The 11,051-nt window shown below is 48.4% G+C and overlaps 1 protein-coding gene across 7 annotated transcripts in view; it reads right to left on the minus strand.

Annotated features, from left to right (window-relative positions):
• The window catches only part of LOC127566442 (uncharacterized), a 190,012-nt gene that overhangs the window by 175,909 nt on the left and 3,052 nt on the right, over nt 1-11,051 (minus strand). Inside the window, exon 1 of one of the 7 annotated variants that reach the window (XM_052008856.1) lies at nt 2,025-2,307. The exons of 4 other annotated variants lie outside the window; for them this stretch is intronic. The gene's annotated coding sequence lies outside the window, so the exon portion shown is untranslated. Of the gene's footprint in view, nt 1-621; nt 709-1,024; nt 1,194-2,024; nt 2,308-11,051 lie in introns of those variants that run through there. 2 more of the 7 variants (XM_052008859.1, XM_052008860.1) reach the window with 2 other exon arrangements.

The following is an 11,051-nucleotide window of genomic DNA, read 5'->3' on the forward strand; positions in this document are numbered from 1 at the left end:
CCATGTCTACTGAAAATGCTTCCTGAGAAGGTATACATAGTTCGAACCCATTAGTTAATCTATGTGTGTGTGTGTCTGTGTCTGTGTCTGTGTCTGTGTGTGTGCCTGTGTGTATGTATGTGTATGTATCTGTGTGTGTTTGTGTGTGTGTGTGTCCATGTTAGTCTGTATGTGTGTCTGTGTGTATATATCTCTGTGTGTTTGTGTGTGCATATGTGTGTTACCCTGTGTGTGGGTGTGTGTCGGCCTGCATGCATGTATCTTTGTGTCTGTCTGTCTGTCTGTTTTAGTACGTGTGTGTGTATCTGTGTGTGTGTGTGTGTGTGTGTGTGTGTGTGTGTGTGTGTGTGTGTGTGTGTGTGTGTGTGCGTGTGTTTATGTATCTGTGTGGGTTTGTGTGTATGACTGTGTTAGTCAGTGTGTGTGTGTGTCTGTATGTATGTACCTGTCTGTGTATGTCTGTGTATGTCTGTGTCATTCTGTGTGTGTGTGGGGGGGGGGGGAAGTGTTGGATCAAAATGTACCCACAACCAAACCTACCGTGAATGATTCATCAGAATATACACACAATCAAAGTCACTGCAAATGTATCATCGGAATATACGCACAAACTGAACTCACCGTAAATGTTTCATCAAAATCTGCATTCAACCAGAACCCACTGTAACTGTTTCTTCAGAACATGTGCACAGCACGAATCCAGAGAAAACGTTTCATCAGAATATACACAAAATAGAAGTCACTACAAAATGCTTGTCAGAAAATACAAACAATCCGAGACCAGAGAAAATATTTCATCAGAATATGCACAGGCTAAGATCCACTGCAAATGTTTCATCAGAACGTGTACACAACGGAACTCACTGCAAATATTTTGTGGAAATGTACACACAACTGAACCGACTGTGAGTGATTCATCAGAATATGCACACAATCAAACTCACTGCAACTTTTTATCAGAATATACATACCAAACGAACCCAGAGAAAATGTTTCCTCAGAATATGCACAGAATAAAACTCACTGCAGATGTGCCATCAGAATGTGTAACACAACCAGGACCCACTGTAACTGTTTCTTCTGAATATGTTCACAGCACGAACCCAGAGGAAACGTTTCATCAGAATATACACAGCAGAGAACTCGCTGCAAAATGCTGATCAGAAAGTACAAACAATCCGAAACCAGAGAAAAAATTTCATCAGAATATGGGCAGGATAAAACCCACCGCAAATGTTTCAAGAGAATGTGCACACAGCGGAACTATCTGAAAATATTTTGTCAAAACACACACACACACACACACACACACACACACACACACAACCGAAACCACTGCAAGTGTTCCACAAAAGTGTGCACACAGCCCAAAAACAAAACCAAATGCTCATCAGGACATGCAACCTTTTGGAGCACGGGCAGATGTTTTTTTTTCAGAATGTACAACCAACCGGAACCTTCTGACGAATTTCTCCATCGGAAACTGCCAAGAACCTCGCCAATACCAAAGGTTTCATTGGAATATGCCCCCAGACCAAACACAGAGGAAACGGTTCATTAGAGAATACACCGAACCCAAACAAAGAGCAAAGATTCAGTTGGAAGATGAGAGTGGATGAGGGGGGACAGTTTTCTCTGCAGCGGAAGAGGTCGCAGAGATAATTCAGGTTTACAAAATGATGAGAGGCTTGGACGGTGTAGATAGTCATAAATTTTTGTTACCCCAGGGGCGGGGAGTCTAAAACCAGAGGGCACAGTTTCAACGTGAGAAGGGAATAAGTTAAAGGGGACTCCAGCCGCATGATTTTGTCACACAGGGGACGGTGGATACGGGGAAAGGCTGCCAGAGGAACATTTAAAAGGTATTTCGACGGACACATGGGTGGGAAATGGGCCAAACGCGGGCGAGTGGGCTGGGTTTAGATCGGCTTCTTGGTCGGCACGGACGAGTGAGACCGAAGTGTCTGTACCCGAATCTCCATGAATCTGTGAAGAAATTCGTCATGTCCCCCTTTAACACTCACCAACTTTCATCCGTGCACCATAAGAAGCATCCTATCTGGATGCATCACGGCTTCGTACGGCAACTGCTCTGCTCGGGACCACAAGAAACTGCAGAGAGTTGTGGCCACAGCCCAGCACGTCACGGAAACCAGCCTCCCCTCCATGGACTCTTGTCTATAACTCTCGCTGCCTCGGTGTAGCAGCCGGCATAATCAAAGACCCCACACATCCTGATTCATTCCCCCTTCTCCCCTCTCTCATCAGACAGAATATAGAGGAGCCTGAGGGTACATTCCACTTGACTCAAGTAGAGCTTCTATCTCACTGTGATAAGACTATTGAACCGTTCACTTATACGACGAGATGGACTCTGACCTCACGATCTACCTTGTTGTGACCTTGCATCTTATTGTCTACCTGCAATGTACTACCCTGCAGCTGTAACACTTTACTCCGTATTCATAGAACATAGAATATTACAGCACAGTGCAGGCCCTTGTGCCGACATTTTATCCTGCTCTAAGATCTATCTTACCTTTCCCTCCCACTTAGCCCCCTATCTTCCTATCATTCGTGTGTCTAAGATTCTCTTAAATGTCCCAAATGCTTCTGCCCCCACCGCCTCTGCAGGCAGTGTGTTCCACGCACCCACCACTCTCTGTGTAAAAGAACCTACCCCTGACATCCCCCTTATACCTTCCTCCAATCACCTTAAAATTATGTCCCCTCGTGTTAGCTATTTTCGATCTGTGAAAAGAAGTCTCTGACTGTCCACTCGATCTGTGCCTCTTGTACACCTCTATCAAGTCCCCTCTCATCCCCCTTCTCTCCAGAGAGAAAAGCCCCAGCTCACTCAACCTATCCTCATAAGACATGCTCTCCAATCCAGGCAACATCCTGGTAAATCTCCTCTGCACCCTCTCTAAAGCTTCCACATCCTTCCTATGATGAGGTGACCAGAACTGAACACACTGTTATTGTTTTTACCCTGTACTACCTCAATGCACTGTGCAATGAATTGATCTGTGCGAAAGGTATGCAAGACAGGTTTTTCACTGTACCTCTGTACAAGTGACAATAATAAACCAATACCAATACCAATACCAATAAAGCCAGCCAGAAACCACTGCGCCTGTGTCAATAGAATATACAGCCAACACGAACAGAAGCCAACACTTTCATGGGAATATACACTCAACCCAAACCGACAGGGAATTTCTCATTAGAAGTCATATGGAAACCAAAATGTCAGCCAAAGTTCCATCAGAAGAAATACTCAAACTTCCTATTTCTGTCATCCCCAGCGGTCCTGTACTCCCAAGTCTCCTATTCAAATCCATCCACGGCCTTCACACCCTCCCTATCTCTGTAACTCCCTCTGGCGCCTACACTGCCCGCCCTCCTGTTCAAACCCCTCCCATGCCCGCACCTTACCTCTGTAAACCCCTCCAGCCCCTGTACTCCCCATTCTCCTGTCCAATTCTCTTCATGGCCCTCGCCCCCTCCCTATCTCGGATACCCCCTTAACCCCCCCCACACTACCATTTTCGTGTTCAAATACTATTCCTCACAGCTCCAGCTGGGTTCGAAATCAACCTCCAGCGCACTGTGCTCTGTGTGTGTGTGTGTGTGTGTGTGTGTGTGTGTGTGTGTGTGTGTGTGTGTGTCTGTGTCTGTGTCTGTGTGTGTCTGTGTGTGTCTGTGTACATGCGTGTGTGTGCGTGCTTGTGTGTGTGTGTGTGTGTGTGTGTGTCTGTGTCTGTGTCTGTGTGTGTCTGTGTGTGTCTGTGTACATGCGTGTGTGTGCGTGCTTGTGTGTGTGCCTGTCTGCTGTTATGTATCTGTATTTGTGTGCTTGTGTATATGTATCTGCGTGTGTGTTTATGTGTGACTGTGTGGCTGTGTGTATGCATCTTTGTGTGTTTGTGTGTATTTCTGTGTGTATTAGTCTCTGTGTGTGTCTGTGTGTAAGTATCTGTGTGTGTTTGTGTGTGTGCATGTCTCCGTTAGTATGTGTGTGTGCCTGTGCGGATGTATCTGTGTGTGTGTGTGTGTGTGTGTGTGTGTGTGTGTGTGTGTGTCTGTGTCTGTGTGTGTGTCTGTGTGTCTGTGTGTGTGTGTGTGTGTGTCTGTCTGTCTGTCTGTGGTTATGTATCTGTGTCTGCGTGTGTCCATGTATCTGTGTGTGTTTTGTGTTCCTGCGTGGCTGTCGGTACGTATCCGTATGTGTGTGTGTATTTTTGTGTGTATCTGTGTGTATGTATCTGTGTGTGTTTGTGTGTATGTCTGCGTTAGTCTGTGTGTGTGAGTGTGCACGTATCTATGTGTGTTTTTGTGTGTATGTCTGTGTTAGTCTGTGTCTGTCAGTTTGTATGTATCTGTGTGTGCTTGTGTGTGTCTGTCTGTCTGTGTGTATGTATCTCTGTTTGTGTGCGTGTGTGTCTCGGTTTGTGTGTGTGCGCGCGCGCGCGTGTGTGTGTGTGTGTGTGTGTGTGTGTGTGTGTGTGTGTGTGTGTGTGTGTGTGTGTGTGTGAGAGAGAGAGAGAGAGAGAGAGTGTGTGCGTAGTTCACACGTTCTCCCCGTCACTGCGTGTGTTCCTTCTGTCCCCGGGTGCTCTGGTTTCCTCCCGCGCCTCAACATTGTGCGGGATGGTGGGTAAAATGGACGCTGCACATTTATCTACCTGTGGGAGGGTGCGGGCGATGGGAATGCAGCAGAGAAACACCAAGGTGCAGCACAGCACTGATACTTGATGGTCTGCGGAGAAGCCTATTTCCGTGTTGTGTGACTCTATGACTTAAATCCCACCCCACCTCCCCCCTTCCTCCCCACCCCACTCCCCTTCTGCCTTGATGTGCAGTCAATACTTCTCCGAAATGAACAACAGAGAAGCGCCTTGAGGTTTTGTAATCCGCCGAGAGGCGCTAGGAAAACGCAAAGGAGGCTCAATGTGATACAAAAACTCCGGCCTGCAGTGCAACATTGTGAAATCAGGGGCAGTGTCCAAGGTCCGGACAGCGCACATGACTGTGGGCTGAGATAATTTTATTTGCCAAGATCAATACCAATCATCCATTGTCAACAAAAGTAAGGGAGGCTCTTCTTTCGTCAGAAGCTGCAATTGACCGCTTCCACATCACGTTGACCCCCGTGACTTGTTTCGGCTTCCCTCCCCACTCCATCTCCTCTCAAATGGTCGGGGTCCGCTGGTTTTCAACCCGGTCCCCTCTAGCTCCTCCGGCGCAAGGTCAGCCTGTCAGATCTTCCCTCCCAGATCATTCCAGGCATGGGTTCAGTGAACCTTCTCTGAAATAAACATCGGACATGGAACATGGGATATGGAACATGGAACACAGAACACGGCGCGGAAACAGGTCCATGCCAAATGAAACAGATCCCATTTGCCTGCGTATGGTCCATACCCCTCCATTCCCTGGATGTTGGTTTGCCTGTCTGGATGCCTCTAAAACGACGGCTGTCATCTCTTCCCCTGGCAGCCCATTCCAGACATCTGACACTCTCTCTGTTAAAAAAAAATCTTGCCCCGCACATCTCCCTTTCACTCTCCCCCTGCCACGTTAAAGTTATGCGTTTGACATTTCTGCCCTGGGTAAGAGGCCAAAACCAATTACCGGATGGCTGCCTCTCATGGTTTCAGACACTTACATCAGGTCTCCTCTCAGCCCTCGACTTTCCCTAGGAAACAATCCAAGTTTGAACAACCTCTCCCTGTGGCTAGTATTCCCTCGTCCAGACAGCATCCCGGTAAACCTCTTCTGCATCATTCTTCAGTGCCTCCAATATTACTTCCTGTGATGGGGCCTAACAGAACTGAACCAATGTGGGCCGATCCAAAGTTTTATACCTCTGCAATGTGCCTCCTTGTCTCTTATACTCATTGCACTGACCAATAAAAGCTCTGGTCGCCGCATGACAAAAAAAGGATGCGGGAGGCTCTGGAGAGGTGCAAGAGAGGTTGGCCAGGATGCTGCCTGGATTGGAGGGGATGAACTGTCGGGAGAGGTTGGACAAACTTGGATTGTTTCCTGTGGAGCGCCGGGAAGCTGAGGTGGAATGAGGGGAGACCATATAGAAGTGTTTAAAACTATGAGAGGCATAGATGGACTGTAACAGTCTTTTTTTGCCTGGGTAGGGGAGTCCCAAACTAGGTTTAGGGTGAGAGGGGAAAGATTTAAAAGGGATCCGAGCAGCAACTTCTTCACGCAGAGAGCAGTGAGTATATGGAACGAGCTGCCAGAGGAAGTGGTTGATGCAGGTACAGAAATATTACTAAAGAACCTGCTGGAAGTGTATCAAATTATGCGAGGCGTCCAGAGGACAGATAGGGTCGCTTTCCCCAGGGTGTGAATTTCACATACAAGAGGACATGGCTTTAAGGTGAGAGAGGGAGACGTTTGAAGAACGATTACGACGAAAGGTTTTTGTTTTACACACAGGAAGTGCTGGGTACCTACGAACTACCAGAGGAAGAGATGGAATAAGATGTGATAGCAACGTTCAAGAGGCATTTTGACAGGCGGGTGTATGAGCAGGGAAAGGAGTAACCCAGACCATATCGAACATAGAACAGTACAGCGCAGAACAGGACCTTCGGCCCACAATGTTGTGTCGACGTAGCTATTCCCTCCTACCTACACATTGCCCGTACCCCTCCATTTTCCTCCCATTCACCTGCCCCTCTTAAAACCCCCCAATGAGTTTGCCTCCACCACCCTATCAGGTAACGCATTCCAGACATCCACCACTCTCTCAGTAAAAAAAAAAGTACCCCTCACGTCTGTTCTGAACCGACCCCCTCTCACCTTAAATCCATGCCCTCTGGTATTGGATCGCTCAATGATGAGAACAAGATATTGCTTATCCGCCCTATCTATTCCCCTTATTATATTATACACCCAACAGATCACCCCTCAGCCTCCGCCTCTCCAAAGAAAAGAGACCAAGTTTGTCCCGCCTCTCCTGATAGCACATGCTCTCTAATCCAGGCAGCATCCTGGTAGACCTCCTCTGCACCCTCTCTAAAGCCTCGACATCCTTCCGATAGTGAGGTGACCAGAACTGCATGCAATACTCCAAATGTGGCCTAACCAGAGTTCTATAGAGATGCATCATAACTTCTCGACTCCTGTACTCAATACCCCGATTAATAAAAGCAAGCATTTCATAAGCCTTCTTAACCATCCTGTCTACCTGTGTAGCCACTTTCAATGAGCCATGGACTTGCACCCCAAGGTCTCTCTGCTCTTTAACACTGTTAAGGGTTTTACCCTTAAGCGTGTACTGCCTCTTGACGTTGGTCCTAGTAAGATGCAACACCTCACATTTATCCTGATTAATCTCCATCTGCCATTTCTCTGCTCACATCTACAGCTGATCTACATCACGCTGTATCCGTCGCCAGTCTCCTACACTGTTCACAGCTCCACCAACCTTGGTATCATCTGCAAACTTACGAACCCATCCATCAACATACTCATCCAGGTCGTTTATGTACACCACAAACAGCAGAGGTCCCAGCACAGATCCCTGCGGAACGCCACGACACACAGTCCTTCAGTCCGAATAAGTCCCTTCAACCAACACCCTTCAACCAGAACAGGCCAGTTCTGGATCCGCACAGTCAATTCTCCGCTGACCCCCTGCATCCGAACTTTCTTGATTAACCGATTATGTGGGACTTTGTCAAAGGCCTCACTGAAGACCATATAGATGACATCCACAGCTCTACCTTCATCAATCTCTCTCGTCACCCTTTAAAAAAAACTCAACCGGGTCAGTTAGACACGACTTGCCCTGCACAAAGCCACGCTGGCTTTCCCTAATCAAGCCATCGGATTCCAGATGCTCGTATATCCTATCTCGAAGAATTTGCTCCAGCAATTTCCCTGCAACTGACGTGAGACTCATCGGCCCATAGTTCCCCGGATTTTTCCTTTCTTAAATAGAGGAAAAAGATTAACCACTCTCCAGTCATCCGGGACCTCACCCCTAGACAAAGAAGACACAAAGTCAAGGCCCCAGCAATCTCTTTTCTCTCCTCCCTCAGCAACCTGCGGTATATCCAATCGGGCCCCGGGGACTTATCCACCTTAGTACCGTTTAGGAGATCTAACACTACCTCCTCCTGGACCTTTAAAAGGGGAGAGGGGAATGAGAGACGGAAAGAGAGGGAGACGTGAGAGGAGAGACAGAGAGAGAGGAGAGAGAGAGGCGAGAAATGAGAGAAAAAGGAGAGGGCGGACGACATAAGAGGAGGAGAGGAGAGAGGGGAGAGAGGGGAGGGAGGGGAGAGAGGGAGAGGAAGAAGAGACGGGAGAGAGGTAGGGGTTGGGGGCAGAGTGCGAAATAGAGGGGGTATTGAAATAGAGAGAGGATGGAGAGAAGAAAATGGAAGAGAGACAGGCAGAGGGATGGAGGGAGAGGGGGAGAAGATGGAGAGAGGGCGAGAGAGAGAGAGAGAGAGAGAGAGAGAGAGAGAGAGAAGATGGGTAGAGAAACCGGGAGATAGAGAGGCTGAGACAGAGAGAGAGAAGCAGCATGGAATTGATCTTTCCGAGGTCACAATCCAAGGGTAGAGGGTAAGTCATTGAAGGGTGAGATGTAGAGAAATTTCTGAGAGAGAGTCAGAGATAGAGCATGTGTGAGTGTGTGTGTGTGTGTGAGTGAGTGTGTGTGAGTGTGTTTGTGTGTGTGAGTGACTGTGTGTGAGTGAGTGTGTGTGAGTGTGTGTGTGTGAGTGTGTGTGTGTGAGTGAGTGTGTGCGAGTGTGTGTGTGAGAGTGAGTGTGTGTGAGTGTGTGTGAGTGAGTGTGTGTGAGTGTGTGTGTGTGAGTGAGTGTGTGTGTGGGTGAGTGTGTGTGAGTGTGTGTGTGAGTGAGTGTGTGTGTGAGTGAGTGTGTGTGTGTGTGAGTGTGTGTGTGTGTGTGTGTGTGTGTGTGTGTGTGTGTGTGTGTGTGTGTGTGTGTGTGTGTGAGTGAGAGAGGTGGGAGAAGTGAATGGGTGGAATGCTATGCTGAGCCCAGGTTTCAATAATTCCAGATTGATTTTATTGTTTGCATACGGCTTGAACCCGCGACCGCAAATCAATACTGCAGGACTCCAGTACGACCACTGCGCCACCACCGCCGTCGTCTGATCTCTGTCCAAATCTATGTTCAATGTGAGCCTCCTGAACAATTCACAGAGCAAAACTAAGACATTGGGCCCAGCAGATCCGTGCTGGCTGAAGGTGAAACCTGGCTAAATTCCATTCTCTCTGTCTGTCTGTCTGTCTGTCTGTCTCTCTCTCTCTCTCTCTCTCTCTCTCTCTCTCTCTCTCTCCCCCCCCCCTCTCCCTCTCTCTCTCCCTCTCTCCCTCCTTATCTCTCCCGCTCTTTCCCTCTCACTCCCCCCTCCCTCTCTCACCGTCTCTCCCTCTCCCTTCCTCTTTTCCCTCTCCCTCTCTTCCCCTCTCACTCTCTCACCCTGTCTCCCTCTCCCCCTTTCTGTTCCCTCTTTCTCTCCCTCTTCCTTTCTCTGCGCTCTCATTTACCCTCTCCCTCTCTCTCCCTCTCTCTGTCTCTCTCTCTCTTTCTTTCTCTCCCTCCTAAGTTATTTTCCTCACACTTTTGTAAGGATGCTATTGAGCTGCAGAAGTTCCAGAGGAGATTCACCGGGACGTTACCTGGATTGTTAAGCTTTCGTCGCTGAGAGACGTCGGATCGGCCGGGCTTATTTTTCCCGGAGTAGAGGAGACTGGGGTCGGGGTAGCCCGGTAGAGGTTTATAAGATTATGAGATGCATAGAACATAAAACACTACAGCACAGTACAGGCACTTCGGCCCACAATGTTGTGCCTAGATTGTATCCTGCTCTAAGATCTATCTAACCCTTCCCTCCCACATAGCCCCCTATTTTTCTATCATTCATGCGTCTATGAGTCTGTTAAATGTCCTTACTGTATCTGCCCCCACAGCCTCTGCCGGCAGTGCGTTCCACGCACCCACCACTCTCTGTGTAAAAAAACTTACCCCTGACATCCCCCTTACACCTTCCTCCAATCACCTTAAAATGATGCCCCCTCGTGTTAGCCATTGACGCCCTGGGAAAAAGTCTCTGCCTGTCCACTCGATCTGTGCCTCTTATCACCTTGTACACCTCTATCAAGTCACCTCTCATCCTCCTCCTCTCCAAAGAGAAAATACCCAGCTCACACAACCTATCCTCATTTGACATGCTCTCCAGTCCTAGACAACATCCTGGTAAATCTCCTCTGCGCCCTCTCTAAAGCTTCCACATCCTTCCCATAATGAGGCGACCAGAACTGAACACAATACTCCAAGTGTGGTTTAACCTACAGAGCTGCAACATCACTTCGCGGCTCTTGAACTCAATACCCCGACTAATGAAGGCCAATACTCCATACGCCTTCTTAACAACCCTATCGACCTGCGTGGCAACCTTGAAGGATCTCTGGACGTGGACTCCAAGGTATCTCTGTTCCATGTAAAGGCATTTGGACGGCTGTATGGACAGGAAAGGTTTGGAGGGATATCGGCCAAACGCAGGGAAATGGGACAAGCTCAATTCGGCAGTTTGGTCGGCACGGACGATGAGGGGGGAAGGGCCTGCTTCAGTGTTTTATAGCTCCATGACCCTGCTATAACACATTAAAAGACCCCCCTTCCATCTCCCCTTTGAGGAAAAGAGTGTCAAGAGCTAAAAGGTATTCTTTCTCCCTGCTGTGTCAAAAATCAGTAGTTTCAAGACTGCCGTACAGATGCACCTGAGAAAGCATCCTATCCGGATGCATCACAGTTTGGAACGGCAACTGCTCTGCCCGAGATCGCCTAAAATTGTAGACAATTGTGAAAGCGGCTCAGTACGTCACGAAAAGCAGCCTCCCCTTCATTGGCTCCGTCTACCCTTCCCGCTACCTCGCGAAAATAGTCAGCATACCCCTCCCACCACGGAACATTCTCTCTTCTCCCCTGTCCAGTCGGGCAGATGATACAACACCTCTCACCAGGCTCAAGGACAGCTTCTAT

The sequence above is a fragment of the Pristis pectinata genome, chromosome 41, assembly GCF_009764475.1.
Source record: "Pristis pectinata isolate sPriPec2 chromosome 41, sPriPec2.1.pri, whole genome shotgun sequence".
NCBI classification, from domain to species: domain Eukaryota; kingdom Metazoa; phylum Chordata; class Chondrichthyes; order Rhinopristiformes; family Pristidae; genus Pristis; species Pristis pectinata.